This window comes from Oenanthe melanoleuca, chromosome 3 (genome assembly GCF_029582105.1).
Source record: "Oenanthe melanoleuca isolate GR-GAL-2019-014 chromosome 3, OMel1.0, whole genome shotgun sequence".
In the NCBI taxonomy this organism is placed as follows: domain Eukaryota; kingdom Metazoa; phylum Chordata; class Aves; order Passeriformes; family Muscicapidae; genus Oenanthe; species Oenanthe melanoleuca.
In genome coordinates, this window is record NC_079336.1 from 55,051,560 (window position 1) to 55,070,241 (window position 18,682).

Here is an 18,682-nt window from a genome sequence, read left to right on the forward strand (position 1 = left end):
GTGCTTCCTTTCACTGGAAGAGATAAAAAGTGTGTCACAGCTATAAGGATTGAATCACCTGCTCATTTGCTTGCTCACAGCCATTGGAGATAAAACCTTGGTGCCTTGGTTAGGAGGTGGCTGTTTGGGTTGTCCTGAGGAGCAGTGGGGACAGTGTAATAGCCAGTTTCTTTTCATGGTCGTGGCTGACGTCTTCCAGCATTGTCATCTGGGTGTGGGCTTCAAGGTCGGCTTCTGCCTTTTAATTACCCCACATAAGGAGTCTGTATCTCCTAGATTTACTGCTAGTATTTTCTCCCATGCTTCCCCTTGTGTTATGCAGAGTTATCTGTAAACACAGGTAAGTTTTCCTCCCTAACCCCCTGTAAATTCTAGTTTGTTGAAGTAGTTACCAATGTTTACTCTCATATATGTCCTCTAATATTAGATACACTGTCTGCTGCAGCTTCATTGTGATTTCTAAATACCAGAATCAATGTGCTGTTTGGGGGTTTTCTTTTTATTTCTTTTTCTGCATTTGCATTCCCTACTCCAGTAAGTCCAGATCCATAGTAGAGTTCCCAACACATTTCAGAAAGGAAGTGGCAGAGCAGCTTGCTTTCTGCTGCTGCCACTGCTCTGTGGTACTTCAGTATAAAGTAACATAGTGCTTTGTGTCCTTGATGTCTGATATGGGGGGGAAATGATAGTTCCTTCTTTGTAAATAATTTTGAAAATAGTGAGATGAAGTACTACTTATTTGTATGTCTTTAATCCTTGTACGTCAGCAATCTTTATTACTTCAGTACGCACAGAGCTTTCCAGTTTTTGTTTTAAACTGAAACCAAGTTAATAGCAGAAACCTGGGTTTGGCTTACAAGCAGTATTGGTGCTGCCAAGATGAGCATGCTTCATACTCGAGTGCTTAAGAAGTTTTCTCACTGTTTATGTTCCAGTTCCTTCTCACTATCCTGATAACATGCCTTGTGAGGCTGCTCAGAGAGCTGTCACACCTTAGTGTCTGAGTGATGTCATCACAGACTCCACTTGCTCATAGAAACATTAATTTTTCTGAAGAATCAGCAGTCTTAGCCTATTTGAATGGTAGACAAAGATGTATTTAACAACAAATCATTATTGAATTTGGAGAGATAGTTTGCCTTCCCCTCTTACTCTGCCAGCATGTGGTTTGTAACATCTTTCTGTCAATCTTTTCTGGTAATTGTCAGTCTTATGTTGGAGGAATTTGAAGCTATAAATCTCTGATTTGCTTTATCTTGGTCATTCTGTGCTCCTCCTGCCCTGAGGAGGTAGCTGTCTGTGTTCTGCTGGCAGACAGGACCACTTAGCCCACTCCTCACTGGATATAGCCTCTGAGAATCCTTGCCTTATCAGGTTGGTTGTACTGGGAAGGCTCTTCTGCCTTATGGTATAAGGAGATTGTCTCCAGCATCTCTTCCTTCTGAGCTTGAACTCATTTAATCTTCTGAGTTTTTCCCAGATTTTTGGGGCAAAGCTCCTGACTGACTTTCTTAAACTCTAGCTGCAGTACCAAGCATCAGACAGAGTGCAGATGTTTTGGTAAATCACTCTAGAATGCTGAGATCTTTTACTAAGTGAAGGTAAGTAATTTCTGAGAGAATTTATGACAATTTAATCTCCAAGGTTTCTTTCTGATATATAGGGCAGTACCTTGCTATGCTTGTGCTCCTCCATTGCTTTAGATGGCATGGTTCCTAAATTGGTATCAGAGGGATCTGTGCTAGGAGAGCCAGTGCTAGGCGAATTTCTCAGGGGAAAAGAACAGGTTTTCTGCAGACCTTCCCTTCAGGAATTGTTTTCCTTTTTCTCAGAGCCTGTCAGCAGGGAAATGCCTACCAGAGCATTAAGAAAACTCTACTTTTCTCTTGGTGTGTAGGACAGGATGGTTTGCTAAGGCACAGGGTGTGCTGGGCAGATTTTAGAGCTGATCTCCTGAGTGCTGACTCGTGCTGGTGATCTCAGTTACTGCAGTTTGCACTCTGCCACTTCACCTGCAGCAGTGTGGCCTCTTCCCAGCACAGGTGTGCTCCTCACTCATGCTGTGCATGCTGACAGTGTCACTTGTGTTCTTCATCTTGGGGCTAGGACAGCAGTAGGCTGTTCTGCTGCTGCCACACACACTGCAGATCCAGAAGGAACCATGTTGAAGAGGTTATTTCTGCAACCCTGCAGCAGAGGATCCTGCTGATAAGCAACCTGTGTTCTCCAGCACAGATTTGGCTCTTGCACTCCTCAGGCCCCTTCGAAGCAGTTTGTTCATCCAAAGCACAGAATAGGTGCTGACTCAGACTACCACAATGTCAAAGCAAGGAGAATAGGTGGTTTTTTTCTGCCCTGTTTTGGTGAAGCATTGATGTGGTTGGGACCAGTGATATGCACAGGTGAGGTATGAAGGAGAAAGACTTTTCTCCCAGACACCACTGCATGCTGTTTGGATAGGATAGGAGCTGTGTCTGCTTTTCAAGGAAGAATTCAGAAAAAGCAAAGCCATGATGGATCTCATTTGCTCTCTTCAGAAGAAAAGCTGGTTATCAGCCTTTGTCAGTGAAGATCTGTTGCTTGAGAGTCTCTTTCATCCCAAGGGGACAGTGCTGACATACATACCTGACAGATGCACCTGCCCACCCTGCCTGTGTGCATCATGCATCTCTTGGAGCTTTCACAGGGGTCTGGATGTTAGGGCCATCTGAATTCTTCACTGCTGCTGTCTTGTAGCAATGAGGAGTCTGCCCACTAAATGCTATGGGTTTTTTCTCTTTTGCTCTTTAACTCGATGTCAGTGTTGGACAAAGAGTTCTTTCAGTATTTAATAGAGGATCAGTGATGACCATCTTCTGATGATAAGAGAAAAATGTACTGGGTTGGTTTCTTTTATTTGTTAATTATAAATGTTGAATCATATCAGGGGGTGATTTGTTCTGGTATCTGGATCACAGTTACTTGTCTATGCCCATACTTGCCCAATGCTGACTTCTTTCCAGGGGACAGTTTGAGGTCATCCCAGGGATGGTCTGGAGCAGTTCTGGCAAAGCTGTTGACCTTGTCATGCAACTCACCTTTGTGCTGTTAGCTGTTGTGAATGGGTAGAGTGAAAGAGACTCCAGGAGTGCTGCATGAACTTAGCTTGATATGAAATCAGCTTAATATGTCTGGGAAAGCTCTCAGCTGATTGCATGTGGAATAAATCCGTTTGTTGGGATATGGCACATTTTCCATCTGTTAATAGGTTATGTTGTGCAATGAGAAGGTGCTACAGTATGTGGCCTTCCTGTAAAAGAAAGCTGCATTCCTCAGCCAGAAAAGTTGGGCTTTAGGAACTGGCACATAGCTCAGTAAAAGTCATGTCAAATAAATTTTCGCTTTAGTCCTCCTCACTGGTGGTTAAACTTGCACAGTGGTTTGCTGTCTAGCACATGTGAACATATACAAAGAATTTTATTCTGAGCTTTTCTTAAAGGGTCAGTATGTGGAATTGTTTGGCAAGATTATTTGTTTAAAAATGCTGCAGTATGTATTGACACAATTTTGTTATGTCTAATGCACAATATAATCCAAGTCATAAGGATGGAGTTGTATGGATGTGGGGTATGCTTGGGGACTGGGTGAGAGCAGGAATGTCACTGAATGGAATGAATGTCTTGATATCCTACTTGAAATTGCAGCAAATTCCCACCTGTAAGTTTGTGGAACACAATTACATGTAGTTGGGTGGCTCTGGTTGCTATGGTCTTTTAGCCTAGCTGATACAGGATAAGGACATTTTTTAAAAGCAGGGATTTCAAAGCTCAGACCCCATGATTTGAGGGAGCTCATTAACTGGACTAAAGTGTTGTTAGCTTTCACCACACTGAGAGAGTGTGTAGAACACAAGGGTTATGTGTCATTCTCACTTTTTAGGGAAACTGAGGTGAAAATAATCTTAATGACTCCTGAGGAATAAAGTAAAGCACCCATCCTCTTACTGAAAATTATTTTGGTTGCCTCCCATTTCATACCTGAAAGGAGAACCTTAAATTTACTGCATTTTAAAGCATAGTTTTCAAGCTTCTGGGCTTTTAATTTAACATTATAGTGTGAACTCCGAGTTCCAAAGTGTTTTTCTCATGAGAGCCAGACATTATGGTTCAAGTCAGTTTAAATACCTGAATTCAGCTTTCTTTGGTGCTTTTGCTTCTTAAGCTGCTCCTTGCTTGGTGCTTTAACCCTATATATTTTCTAAAAGTTATTAAGAAGTAAAGCTTTTTATTAATAACTGTGATATATTTCTACACTAACTAAGACTATTTTAAATCATGCAAACTTTAAAAAGATGAAACAGAAATTACGGGACAAATGACAGTATATTTGTTAATCACTTTCTTGAAAGAAACATGCAGCATCTTTTCTTCATGATAGCTTTTCTAGTGCAAAAGTGTTCAATTTTTTTACACTGATGGTTGAGAAATAAACCACTGAATAGATGAATTTTTCATCCTGTGAATTTTTTTTTTTTATTTTCCTTGTGGATTGTCCTGTTATATAGTATGAGGATAGTAAAATCTATAGAAAACCTTATTGGAAAGTTAAAGAAGGTTGATGGAACATTCTGTAGCATCAAAGAGCTTGTACTTCAGTCAGTTTGGATGACTGTAAGACCCTGTCTCAGATCATCAGTTGAAAAGTTTTGAAAGGCCATGGTATCTGCTGGGGGTTAGAGAGTATCTCAGCTTTTAACAAATGATTCTACCCTAGAACTAAGAAACTGCTATTGATGAAACTACTGTCAGCCCCAGTAAAAAGTTTAGGCTTCTTTGGGGCTATCTAGGTTCCTGATTTTCATTTGTTTATATATATTGTATATTTTATATACACAAATGTGTGTATATTTAAATGGTTGTGGTTGTATTGCCAGTCTGTTTTTTCTAGGGCTCTTAAAGAAGCTGGATTCTCAAGCAGTTGAAATTGAGTCCTTTGACTCTGGGGGATTTGAAACTAGGGAAACTTCCATGATAAGTGGAAAGTAGGATGGTAATTATAGGTCACTTTGCATTTCCGTTTTGCTTAATTTACAGTCTGAAGTACAGTCAGGTGGTTGGGCATTTGAATGTAACAGCTGTCACAGTCTGATCACAGGAACTTGGGGAGACTACTCATGTATTACCTTCTTCAAATTTCTAGTAATGTTAGTGGAGACTACTGTCTTCAGTTATTAAAAGGAAAACCTAAGTGAAGTAAATAAAATTGTTGCTGTAGTCACTCAGTGGTGCCAAAGGAAAAAAATATACCCTTTTAGTCTGTGAAATTGCCTGTAGTGTTAATTTATTGCTATAAAGACAGCATAGAGATACTTTATTAAAAGAAAATTTCAGATGGAGTACTTTCTTGTATTTAAGAAACGTCTGTAGAGGAATGTTATGCCCCATTAGGAAGATTGAATTGATGGCATTACTGTTGAAGTTGAAAGTAGACCAATATTTTTTAAATGGGTTTTTGAAGTATAAAATGTTGCCTGTTTATGATTTGCTTGACCTAGACCAAATTGACTTGGACACTTAGCAGGGACTCTCATTTTTTCTGGCATAAGAACAAGCATTGGGCAGAGCTTCCTGGTCTCAAAAAACTGGTGATGGTAAGAGGCCTCTGTAGTGTTCCCAGCCAGCTGAATGCCTGAGGTATTTTGCCATACAGGAAATCAATTGCAGCTGAATGTGCACTGTTTCCACTTCAAGTATATAAACAGGCCTTATGATGGTATAAAAAAAGAAGAAAGTTATTAAATAGTTTCTTGAAAGTTCAGAACAGGAACATTTGATGTTGAGTTTCTGCGGATTCTTCACTGTCACCTTTGGCTCAGTCCGTGGCACAGAAATAGCACAGAAGGAGAGGTGAATTAATGTTGGATACTCTAGAAAAGGGAAGCATAAAGCAATATCTTAGAGAAATGAAAGTAATAAAAAAGATATCTTTGTTCAGTTCCAGTTGATATTTTGCTGAGCCTGGGAGGGGTTACAAGTTTAGCAGAGGGAATGATTTTTTTTCCCTTGTTAAATCAAAAATCCTCCATTTTTAGGCTTCAAGGCAGGCTAATAAATTTTGTAAGAAAAAGAGGCACTGCAATTCTACCTAAATATCTGGTTTTTGTGAAGTGGTAGGAGAAACATTAGTTTTGTTCAGATATTTATCATGCTTTGTTGACCCTGTGAAAATATCTAGCTTTGGTGGAGGTACCAGGCAGTTTACAGCGACCCGTGTCTCTGATGTACTTTATAGGCCACTGATGTTGTTTACCAGGGAAATGAGGGCTCTTTTGGATAGAGGTTTCCAGGCATTAAAGAAAATTAAGTTGAAAATCAGCTCTAACAGTTTCCAGAAGGAGTGTGGCCTGAAGCCCTTGGGGTTTAGAGCTTGGGCTCCCAGCAGTGCTTCCTTGCTTCAGCACAGGCGTACAGCAGGACCATAGGCAAGCTGTCTGATCTAGATTTTTAAAGATATGTAGGTAGGCAGAGGTGGTAAAGACTCTTAATGGGATTTTCAGAATCACATTAGTGTCTAATTCCTATTCAAAATCTGGCTCCATGGCTTATCTGAACTGGATTCAGCCCGTGCTATGTTTTATTCAGCTGCTCCTTAGGACAGAACGGGAGGTGTGTGTACGGCGAGCGTGACTTAGGGGGAATAAACTGAGGTGTGCCTTGGCCCCTGCTGAGCTGTGCAGCTGAGCTCCCTTTCATCCTTTCTCTAATTCCATAATTTCCACCCTCCTTTCTGCAGAATGCCAGAGATTCAACGGAGGAGAGGAAAAGTGACTCCGTTTTACCCAGCCTAACAGTGATATATTTGGTGAGTGCTCTACCAGGTAAATTTTTTTACTATTATTTTAACTTTTGGTTTTTTACTTTATTTGAAATGTGAGTGAGGTTTGGTGTGCCTCTGACTGAGAGGATTACCACTGGTGTAAGGTGAACGTGCCTCAGGTTAACCATGAGGCTGCTTAGTATGCAAATCCACAGTAGGTCACTGTGTGGGTTAGCCAAGAGAGAGGGTGCTCCTCATGTGCACACTAGTGGGGTTTTATGCTAATTAAATCAAATTTTGGGGGTGCACATAAGCAATTAGGGGGGGTTAACTGTGCAGTTTTAGCCCTTGCTTCTGAAATGGAGGTTTTGCTGAAGATCTGAAACTGAAATTTGGATCAGTTGCTTGATTCTCTCCCTTTGGAAGTAAAAGTGCCACTTTCATGGAGAAACAACAGTCTCCCATTGTCCCCATGGGGATGGGGAGAGGCAAGAAGCTTTGTCTCCCGAGATTTCCTGGGGAACTTGGGGACATAGGAAAAGCAGGTTTACATGCTGTGGAAATGTAACCTGATTGCAATAACTGATTTCACTCATTTGATTATCTGAAACAAATTGGCATTCCAGAAACCTCACAATAGGGCTGGAAGGAGACTGTACAGAAAATACTAAATAAGAGATTTTAGGCAAAATCCCTTCTTCTTCCTCTCCAATAAGAAAGATTCCTGGTGCCAACCTAGAGGAATGTTTTCTCTCTGAAAAAAGCAGATATTTGGTGGCCAACAACTCAGACATTGCTATTTAGAAAAACTTGATGCCTTATAGGTAATCTACTTCACTCCTTCCAGTGCTAATGGGAACCAGTGTGGCATAGATAAGTTTATAATTTTAAAAAAAGAAAAAAGTGTGCGTTATGTTAATTGCCATTCTGGATTCTGTGACCTGCAGAGGGAATACTAATATGCTATATTAGACCACTAATTAATAATATTTATTCTTTTACCCTACTGACTTTTACTGGGGCTTGTAATATAATTTTCTAGTATGTATTTATAATGCAATTGTGTTCACATGTTTATGAAATTTTAGGAGAATGGCAACTTTATTTCAACTCCAATGCTTTGAGATTGCATAACTGTAGTAGAGAGACTCTTGCAGGACTGTGTAGCATTAGATTGAAGCTTACATCTGACAAACATTAAGTGAGATCTTACTTTACTTTAGATCCAAGGGAAAACAGTCTCTATAAGTAGAAAAATATTTTGAGGAGGCTGCAAGAGGAAAGACCAGAAATTCCTCTTCAGTGTTTTCCAAAAACAGCAAGATTTGAATGAGGTTGCATGTTTTAACATGCATTAGAAAAAAATAATTGCATGATCTAAATTCAGTACACTAATTCTCGGTGTTATTGGCTGATAGTTAATTACTAGCATATTTTTTCATCCACAAGTGTGGAGGGGCTGTGCATTCCCATCTTCCACAGAGGAAATAATTTTATTTATTTAGCTTAAAGTTTGTGCATATCCAAATGCACACAAAGTAGTTGCCTAGTGACCTTAGAGTGAATTATTTGAACAAACTCTCCCCTTTGCCTGACGTACATTTCATTTCAAGTGTGCTGCTTGGCCTTGGTTTTGAGTTGCAGTGGTTTTATTGTGTTTTCATGATGAACAGAAAAGCTGACCAGACCATCAGACTCAAATAATCTCTCTTCTGAAAACGGAGATAACATGGATTGTGCCTGTGGCCTAAGATGCAGAAGATTTCCTAAGATTCTTTGGGATTCCTGGCAGACAAGCATTCACTGTAAAGTGCTTCAGAAAATTGTTGTGTCAACAAAACTGGAGTGTGTGGGAATGTATCAGCTAAGAGGATAAGGCATTCAAGGACTAGATGAAGTGCATACAATAAGGAATTAATTTCGTGGGAAAAAGAAAGAAATACAAAATATGAGGGCTAGTGTTCCATAAAAAGAAAAACTTAATGGTTTAGGCATTGAGGGATACAGTTTTGAGGGACAGATGTTGAATCTTACCAAGTATTCATCAGTAATTTTGCCAGATTTGCTTTACATGTCAGGCATAAATCTGGAACATCTAAGAATATTTTCATTCTGAAAAACTTTTGGCGGTGGTAAGGGAAATGTTTTATGAAATTTGCTTATATTTTGTTGTTATCCATTTGACTTATATAACAATATTTTTGTTTTTAATTGTTTTAGTAAGTTGGTGCTTAGAATGTCTTTAGAAGGATGAAAGTGGGCTTTAGCATCTATCAAATCACAACATGTTGTAGCAGAGAAGGAAACATTAGATCAATATACTTTATTCTGACAAATCATGTGAGTTTTAATACGCAGTGTGTTTGTGCTGAAAGTCAATACATTAAAAAAATTCCTCGAGCATCTGTGCATCACTGCATGCTTTGTTTAGGTCATGCCTTTAGTGGTGTGAGGGCTTGCAAATCTGTGTGGGGGTGGAGAGGAATGATTCTATGCCCACGTATGAGCTTTTCTGTAAGTTGGGTCTATTTTTGGTATGCAGTGAAGCAGAGGTACAGGGCAAAAATAAGGGTTCAGTCTCAATGTGAAGGCCTGTAAAAGCTTTCCTATCGTGGGAAGTGCCTACCAAGCTCTTAGAGCAGTTGCATTAGTGTCCATGGGAATATTTGGAGTTTAATTTAGCATGCTAGATTAGGGCCTAATACCTTAATTAAGGCTAACATTTTTAATAAGTTTCCTGCAAACCTTTTGTGGCTGACTACAGTTGTGGAACAGACATAATATAAAGCCCATCTCTAGGGTTTTCTGTTGGTGGCAGTTTTATGAAAGCTGTCATTCTATTTCAGAGCAGTGAAGCTGACCAGCAAACATAATCTTTAACGGAAGGATCCACAGAGCTGACTAGACTTCTTAAAAATATTAATCCAAATAATTTATACCAGTGATGCATTGGAATTCTATGTACCTAGTACATTTTAACTAATGGTTTTATAAAAATTGGGATAACTGTTTCAGAAAAGGCATTGTTAATTGATAAAACAGCTTTTCCAGACAGAGACCGCTTAATTCTCTTGTCAGTTCCCATGTTTGGGATTTTCTGCTGTGAAAATGAATTGTCTGAAAAATATTCAGAAATAATATAATTAGGATTTTATATAATTTGTAGACGAAGCGATTTTTTTTTTTTTTTAACATATTAAAGTGTTGAACAAAAATTCTTATATTTATTTTTGGAAAAGTCCAAAGAGACAAGCTCACTCATGCCTATCTGCTTTCCCGCCCGCCACGCTTGCTCGGAGCGGTCAGTCCTTTCCCGCTGCCACCTCCTATTGTTGCAGTCAAATGACCAAGGAGAAGTGTAGACTTCCTTTTGTGTCCTGTAGATAGGGCTTCTTAATTGATGACTGCTGCTTTCTTTCTGGCAGAAAGGAAATGAATGGGCAGTAGTGATTATAGCACATCTGTTGTTTTCTGGTGAGCATCCTGTGCAGCAGTGAAACTGTCTTAAAGACTACTACTTTTTTTTTTTTTTTTTTTTTTTTTTTTGGCATGTGTGTGTGTGTCCTGTTCAGGACTAGTTAATAGAGAGGGTACAGGTGACAGTATTGTTCCTTTGTCACAGGTGTAGCCAAAGCAGAAAAACAAATTACACACTGGAAGAAGCGAACTTGCTTCTCAAACAAGTGTATTTTACACATGCTCACACACAACACACAATCTTATAAAATCTTCAGGGATGTGCTATGTATTGGTTGCATGTCTTCATAGTTGACTGAACTGAGAATGTAATACTCCAAAACAAGCTGGAAATGGCTTCCTTTGGGGAAGAGGAGAAATAAGATAGCATTCATACTGAGGACTCAAAAGCTGGAACATTCACACAGCTTTCAGTACAATTTCTAAGGTGCCATTTCTAAGTCTGTGATACCATTGTCCAGCTCCTGCTCGAGCATCTATTGCTTGATGTGTTGCAGCACAGCTCTCAGAAGTGCTAAGAAACAAACTGAGGAGCTCTGGTTAACTAAAGTCAGTGGACTGGGTAGTATTGCCCACTTCCTTGGGGGTTTTTGATGCTGCTGGATAAAATTGGGTTTTTTTCAGCCCTTGTCGCTTGCAATCCCGAGGCTGCTCTGTGCCTGTCCTCTTAGAAGTGAACCCTTAACAAAGGATATGTTGAGGTGTACAATTTTCTATCCATAGGAAGCTGTTTAGCTGGAAGCTTACAGCCTTCCTTGAGCTAAACAGGTTTTTCAAATAACAGATGCACCTGGCCACTAGAGATGGGAAAAGTGAGCAAGAGCATTCTGTGCTGTAGGTGCACAACAACGTGGCTGACCACAAAATTCGTGATACCATAAGTGAATCATGCTGCAGTTAATGTCCCAGGTTAGCTTTTAGTCATTCCTTGATCAGAACAAAATTCAGAAGATAAAAAGCAGGTGACATAACCCCAAATTTAAATTTAAATTGGGTGGAATTTCCTTCTACCTGTGATAAAACTGAGGTTTTTTTCCCCAAAAACTTAGCTGAGAGTAATTTAAGCAAATAAGTAATCCTTTTGCTTTCTGAGTGAGATATACAGAGACCTTGAACATGCCTCTGAAGCCTTTTAAACATTTAGTTTATCCCCATAGGATTTCAGAATTATCTTGCATCTCTTGGCAAGAATTATGGTGTAGCTAAATGTTAGTCATGACAAAAGCCAAGTAATACAGGAAAAACCCACAGAATCATTCAAGATTTATTTGTTCAAGTTTTTGTAAATGCCATTTTATGGATCTCTTAATGTATTGAGTTTTATAAAGACTGCATTATTAAGAAACATAGTATATTGTTAATTTGAGCTTTTTACAATTCTAAGGACTACATTGATAAATAATTCTGCACCACTTGAATTACTTGTGAGAAACACTTGAATTTTTGTGTGACTTAATGTGTTCAAATTACTCTATAGGAGTTTGCTAAGATGTTTTCATGATGGAATCTTGGCTTTAGGAACAGATGTGACTTCTTTTATCATGAGTTTAAGATGCAGTATGTGACTTAGAGCATGATTATAAATTGTTTTACAAAATTTTCAAAGACAGCTCTTTGAGTACATAGGCATTGATGACTATACACACAAGCCAAAATCCTATTAAAAATTAAAAATACTTCTTCCATTGAGGCAGATATTCATTAAAGCTTGATATATAGCTCTTCAGTAAAAGAAACTTCAACAAGACCTTCAACCTCTAAAAGAAAGATTAGCTACTGCTTTTATCAGCATGGACATCGCTTTGAAGAAACTGAACATCTGGCTTCCTTCTGAGAGAATTATGTTCTGTCCACTTGACCCTTTGTAAAAGTAAATATTTTTATTATTTATGTATGTTATGTAGGAATTTGAAAAAAAATATTTAATACATGAAAAAAGCCCCAACCTTAGCATATTTAGCTTCAGTTACAGAAGTGAAATACATCAAATGATCTTATGTTCTTGATTCATGAGTTTCTATTGTATTAAAAATTATACCAGTGTGGAATTTGGTAAGAGACATAACTATGACTTTCCTTTTTCTTTGTTTTCCTTTTTATAAGGAAATATTTATTTTTTTCCCTTGCTGCCTTGTCACCTCCCAGAATTTTGTTTGTCAAACCACAGACATTTCAGCCCTTGCTCCTTTCCTTCAGCCATGGCTGTAAACTGTACTTCAAAGGTAAATCCACCTGGATTATATTTGTTTACCACATAATTTAAATGTGTAAAGTTACTTAGTAAAGATAGTTTTATGTTTATAGAGGTTAAGGTTTATTGGAGATGTAGATTCTAATCCTGTTTTCAAGGTAGAATAGAACAGACCTTAATATCATGGTTGTTATATTTGTTTCTTCTAGGTAGAAATAGATTTCTTAGGAGAAATGCCCTCCATGCATCACAGGTTTAAACACAAAAGTTGCCTGTTTTGTGCTGGTATGAGAGTGAGTGGATATATATGTGTATTTAAAATACACAATAAGTAAGGAAAGGCATTGGACTTAATGAAATGCTACACTCGAGAAATGATTTTGCAAATTAAGCCAGTTAGGAATTTTTCAGCCAAAAATATTTTGTTGGAAAACAACAATTTATTGAAAACAGAACATTTCACACAAGCAATTTTCAACAAAACTATCAGAAAGAGAGGTTTGTCAGATATAAGATTGTAAGAAAACTTGTTTTAGTTCCATGGAAAAATAACAATGTAACTTAAAACTTAAGTGAATACTATCTCTCTGGAAAGTTCTGTCTCTATTTTTAACTATACTTTTTATTTGATTTAGAGTTTTTCAATGATCTCTACCTCTTTCTCACAAGGAACATGGTTATTTTCAAAATGATGCTTTCTATTTTTCCATTAAGTGGGAAAGATAGTTTCCTAGTTGATTCTAGTCTACTGATGTACGTTTTTGCAAATTGTTCCTATGGAAAAGATTCTTCCATTGTTTTAATGCAAATTTGCTGACAAATGGAAGACATGACATGACTCAAGTAGTGGCAAATGATTCCCTCTGTTCCTTTGCATTCCCCATTTGACATCTATCAAAATTGCTGGTGACTTATCAGTGGAGACCCACTCCTTATAAATTTAATTTGTCCCATTTGTTGTTGTTACTATAATTATGGTTGTTCTAAATTGTGTTGCTTTTGTAATGGGCACTGTTAGTGCCTGTCTCTTTACTGGATGTGCCAGTGTTGAGGATTTATTCGTCTTCAGGGTGAAGTAATGCCTTTCAAAAGACTGTGCTATCAGAGTAGACAGCTTTTCATCAAGTGGGTTGCAGGATAATTGAGCAATGCTGGTGCCAAATCTTTCTAGGGTCTAAACCAAAAATACAGAGATTTGTGTTTATTTTGGGAATAGGTTCATAGTTGTATGTTTGCCTTGTACAGCAATATTTATGAGAAATGACATTGAAGTGGACTTTAAACAGCACATTATAATATAAAATGTTTCTGTGTCTCTGAAGCACATCTGGTAATGCAAGATGTAAAGCTATTAATTTGGTCAGGACAATGAGTTCTTTATGAATTGGGGCTAGCCTATTGAAATGAATTTGCTCCTGAATTAATGATGATGGAGAGTGGGGAATTTGAAGTAATGACCATCTGCTGGGTTGTTGATGTCCAGCAGGCTTTAAGAGACAGAGTGACGCCTGTGGTAACATGCTTGAGCAAATCTTAGTATCTGTGTTGCTACTAAGCATAGCAAGGAAATAAAAGATGGATTAAACTATAAAATTTAGGTAATTTTTGTGTGAGAGGACTGTCTTCCAGGGGTTGAAGCTTACTAGTATTCTCCATTCCTGAGAACAGCTTGATTTGATTTCCTTACCAACCAGGAGAGATGAGAGGCAAAAAAAACCAAATGCTTTTTACCCTGGGGACTGGAGGAGCCCCACACAAGTGCTGTTGTGCCTCATCTCCTGTGGTGCAGCAGTGCATATGTGATGAACTATGAGTCCCCAGCTCTTCATCCCTGTTGCTACTCATTCCGTGTAAATTGCTTTCCAAGATGCAGTTTAACTGCCACTAATTCTCATGAAGCTCTTTAACAGCCTTTCAGCACTGAGAGTGGTGTACATTGCTTGAGACTGTCAAATCATGTTCTGTCCTACCCATTCCTTTTTGAGACACAAAGATACTTGAGTAAATTCTGTGTAAATAACTGTATAAATAAGGGAATAACTGTATAAATAAGGGAAAATTCCCCTGCACAAGTAATTTCCTTCCCTGCTTTCTTGGATATTAGTCTTCAAGGTGAGTGACATAAGCTGCTGCATGCTTGCTGGAAATGAGATTAGTAGCTGGGGGTTTTCCTTAAAATGAACTGGCAGTACTGGTAGAAAAATGCATGCTTCTTTCTGTGTATGTGGAAAGCATAATGTAAACACACATCTATTTATAAGTAGGCATCATAAAAATATCTTAATATCTCTATAGTATCATGCTTCCTGCCATTGATCTTTATCATTAAAAGTAAATAATTTTTCTTTGATGATTCTTACTTGTTAATCTACGATTGCAAACCTCTACTTCCAAAAATGCTGCTTATAGTAGATATAGTGAGGATTGATTTTGCTTAAACTGTATTACAGTTGAATTTAAAAAGAAAACCTGAAGCTCTCAAACCACAAAAAATTCCCTTCCATTAAGGATCTGCTTTGCATTTCTTGCTGGCATTAGCCTGGCAATGTCACAGGGATGCCCAGACTTGTGTATGGAGCAGCCAAAGGAAGACTTCTCTTGCTACAGGAGAGCTGGGCAACTGCCTCTGAACCCTCCTTGTGCAAAAACCTTTTGCTCTGACAGTGGAAGGAGGTGTCCACCATTTATTGGATAGGAGCTAAAAGATTTTTGGAGGTACAGACACAGAAAATTACGCTCCTTTATGAAAAATTTGTGCTTAGTCTGATTTAAAGGTATGAGCAAACCCTTACACTGCCAGTGGCATGTGCTTAAGGGAAGAGTAGTTCAATTGCATGTAATTGTACTTTCTTCTTTGCAGAGAGTATGTTTGTCTTTTTTTCTTTCTTCTCTCCCTGTTCTGCTTTTTTGTGCCAGCATGTGTTTTTCTGTGTCTGTCTCCATTCCGAGTTCTTTAAATCTTTGAAGTGTGTAATAAGACTCAATTAAGAAAAAATGATTTGAAATTATGTGTCAGCAAAGGTTTATGGGCATAGGTGGCTTGAGAGAGGAGTGCTGTAAGCTTACACCTGTGTAAAATTCAGATGGGCCCAGGAGTGTTCCCATGCCTGGGAGAAGATGGTCTGTGATGGTCATGCTTGCTGGTGTGATGCTGGGAAATGATGGCCTTGTCCACAGACACTTTCCAGGCTTGACTCAGTCCCTAGTGCAGCTCAGCCATCACCCTTGAGAGATGGCTTTTATGCACCCTGTTTTGGAGACTAGGATTGTTCATTACCACAGATGTGTTGTTCTGTCTCAGCTTGCTTTTGGACTCAGGAGCACTTTTTGGCCACATCCAATGCGTTAATTTAAGAATAGCCTTCATTTTTCTGATGATGAAACCCTGCAGTGTGACCTCAGCATTTATTCAGCATCAGAAAATCTGCAGGTTGGTCCAGAAATCCCGTGAATGTTTTCACTGTGGGGAAGATCAAGGGCCACTTTTTATTTGATGTGAGCACATATTCTCAGTCAGCATTTCTCTACAGACTTTTTTAGTCCCTTGCTTGGGTAAGTTTTCTCTACAGAGTTGCTATTGTTTGTTTCAAAGTGCATTTCTGGATTGTTTGTTTTATAGAGACAAATGGAGGAGTTTGAAATTTGGAAAGAGGAAGCAGAAGAGTTTGGAACTGACTTGCCAATTGTTAAATTGGTATGCCCTGGTGGGTGAACACATAGTGGTGACCACTGGGGAAAAAGTGATAGTAGCTTGGTGGTATCTCTGGGAGCACTGCACAGGCTGTGGGAACAGTGACAGAATGAGAAGGAGATGGAGTAACTGTCATCAGATTTAAAGGGAGCAGATGCTCCTTCCCCTACTCCGCTTGCCTCAGAGGCTGAAGGCTCAGAGGGCTTAGAGACTCATGTGCTGATCAGATAGAGTGGTTCCCTGCTTTTGGTGGTGATATACATAGCTCTTTGTGTGTGTTTGAAATACAGCAGGGACTTTTTCTTTTTTTCCTGTAGCCCCTGAACAGGCTGGCATAATCCCAGAGTGAGGCAGTCCAGGTGGTTTCCTCGCTCTGCTGTGCCTCTTGCTGGGTTCAGTGGGAACCTGCTGCTCTTAGTATGCACTCAGTGTGCCTGTGCTCCTCAGAGGACAAAATGTGGGCTAGGCAGCAAGAATGGAGGAGCTGGGATTTTTATGTACTGAGGGTGGTATTACATAACTTGAAACAGCATTATTGGAATACCTCTGTGTTGTTTCAGTAGATCAGAACTTAATATTTGAATGAAGCATTAAGGTTTATAAATGGTTAGTTGTGTGTCTTGGCAGTGCTTTAGGTTTGTTCCCCAATTACTAAAACACTCAGAAGGGTGTTTTGCAGAAAGTTCACATAAGTTATTTCTTCCCTTAAAAGTGGAAGAAAAGGAACTTTCATCTGAATTCACCGGGCTTAGCTCTGAGAATTCAAAAGGCTTTGGAAACTGGCTGAAGCTCTTGGTACTGACTTGAGTAATATCCCTTTGAATATTTACTTTAATCAAGCCTATTTAGAGATTCCTGCTCACACCCTGTCCTTATTTTTGTTGGTTTACAGTACTAGATCAAATAACCAATGAAATATAAAACTGTTTTCTTAAAAATAGGTTATTCTGGAGTTGTCAGTGGTATTGCTGCAGCTGGATTTTATGTTATTTTAGCACAAAATATGTATTTGTTTGTTTCTGTGTTTGAAAAATAAGTCTAAGTTTTTTTGGGTTTTTTTTGGGAAGGTGAATGAAGTACCAAAGTGCACAATGGCTCAGACTCCATGCAGTTGTCAAGAATTACTTATAAACAACTGATCAAACCATGTCTCTTAGCCATGTCTAAGAAATGAGAAAAGATATTAAAAAATGAAAAATGCTCAACTGAAGGAAATCACCTTTCCAACTATAATACTCATAAGTCATGTTTTTTTTTCCCCATGTGATTTTTCTGAATGGAAGTAGTATTTTGGTCAGGGGCCAGTGAAGGCATTTTGCAATTCAATGTTTGCTAAGAAATTTAGCTTTTCTGAGAAAGAACAGCAGAGATAAGGTGCTTTATACATTTATGTAGGAGTTTCCATGTCTAGAGAATACTGCAGTTAAACCCAAAATAAATGTTTATTCAACAGCTTGTCATGTGCTTCTGTTGAAATGGTCATCCAAATTCCTTTGGAAATTCTGGCAGGTTAAAGATTGTTACCATGAGTGGTTTCATGGTTTTACCAGTTTTAGTCTCCTAGACTCTATACTTGTGCTCATGGGTGAATGAAATAATTTCCTTTCCATTTCTAGTCCTATTTTATCTAATATTCCTTATTCTTTATAAGGAATATATTTTATGAATATATATATGCATATACTTTGTCAGAGATTAAGCATGAATTTGAAACTGTTGTTTCTCTGTGCTCTGCATATGCAAGTTGGTGCCACAAGAGCCAGTTGGACTATGCCTGTAGTTACAGAGCTCTGAACTGGGGATGCACTTTTCAAAGCTAATACACAGCAAGAGGGTTCTGGCTTCTCCATCCCAGCTAGTTAGAGTGTTCTGTAGATAACTGCAAGCTTTGGCTCTAGAAAGCATGTTGTTTGCAAGCCATGCTTCAGCAGTTGCACTCTGGAGTGCCTTGATACATAGTGGAGTGTTTTTACAGGAAATGTCCCAGTCTGAGTTATGAGGCCATTCATTTGGGTAAATTGCAAGGGAGTGTGCACAGTGCTGTTAACTTGTCTGTTATTAATTTCCTCTTTTTTAACATGTGTGCACAGTGTGTATATAAATATATATGCATTTATACACATAGATGTATGTATTCCCAAAGCAGGGAGAGGGAAAAGCTGGAGGAACGTGAAGGAGTCCTACAGTCAGCTGCCTGAGCCAGGGCTGGGGGGCTGCCAGCTCCAGCAGCATTCAGAGCCTGGAATATGTCAGGGCTCAGAAAGCTTTAACTGCTGACTCTTTTATGTGATTTGCTGTGTTGTTTCCTAATGGTGCATACTCTGTGATGAAAACAAAACCCCAAAATTGTCATTAATGATACTTAACTGCCATCAGAAAGGTAGATGGACTTTTTCTGGTGGCTGTGGGTAAAAAACCCACAACAAACATGTTTCAGAGGGCATGTGTAAGTAGTTACGCATGGCTGTACTTCGGGTAGCCACTCAAATGGCAATTTCTGGAAAAGCCAACTGAGTATTACTTGTCTA

General features: G+C 38.8%; 1 protein-coding gene across 3 annotated transcripts in view; it reads left to right on the forward strand.

Moving 5' to 3' along the window:
- PLEKHG1 (pleckstrin homology and RhoGEF domain containing G1) overlaps nucleotides 1–18,682 on the forward strand; it is a 134,054-nt gene that overhangs the window by 15,636 nt on the left and 99,736 nt on the right. For 2 of the 3 annotated variants that reach the window (XM_056486225.1, XM_056486226.1), the window contains one exon: nucleotides 6,772–6,840. The gene's annotated coding sequence lies outside the window, so the exon portion shown is untranslated. Of the gene's footprint in view, nucleotides 1–6,771; nucleotides 6,857–18,682 lie in introns of all 3 variants that reach the window. The other variant, XM_056486227.1, reaches the window with a different exon arrangement.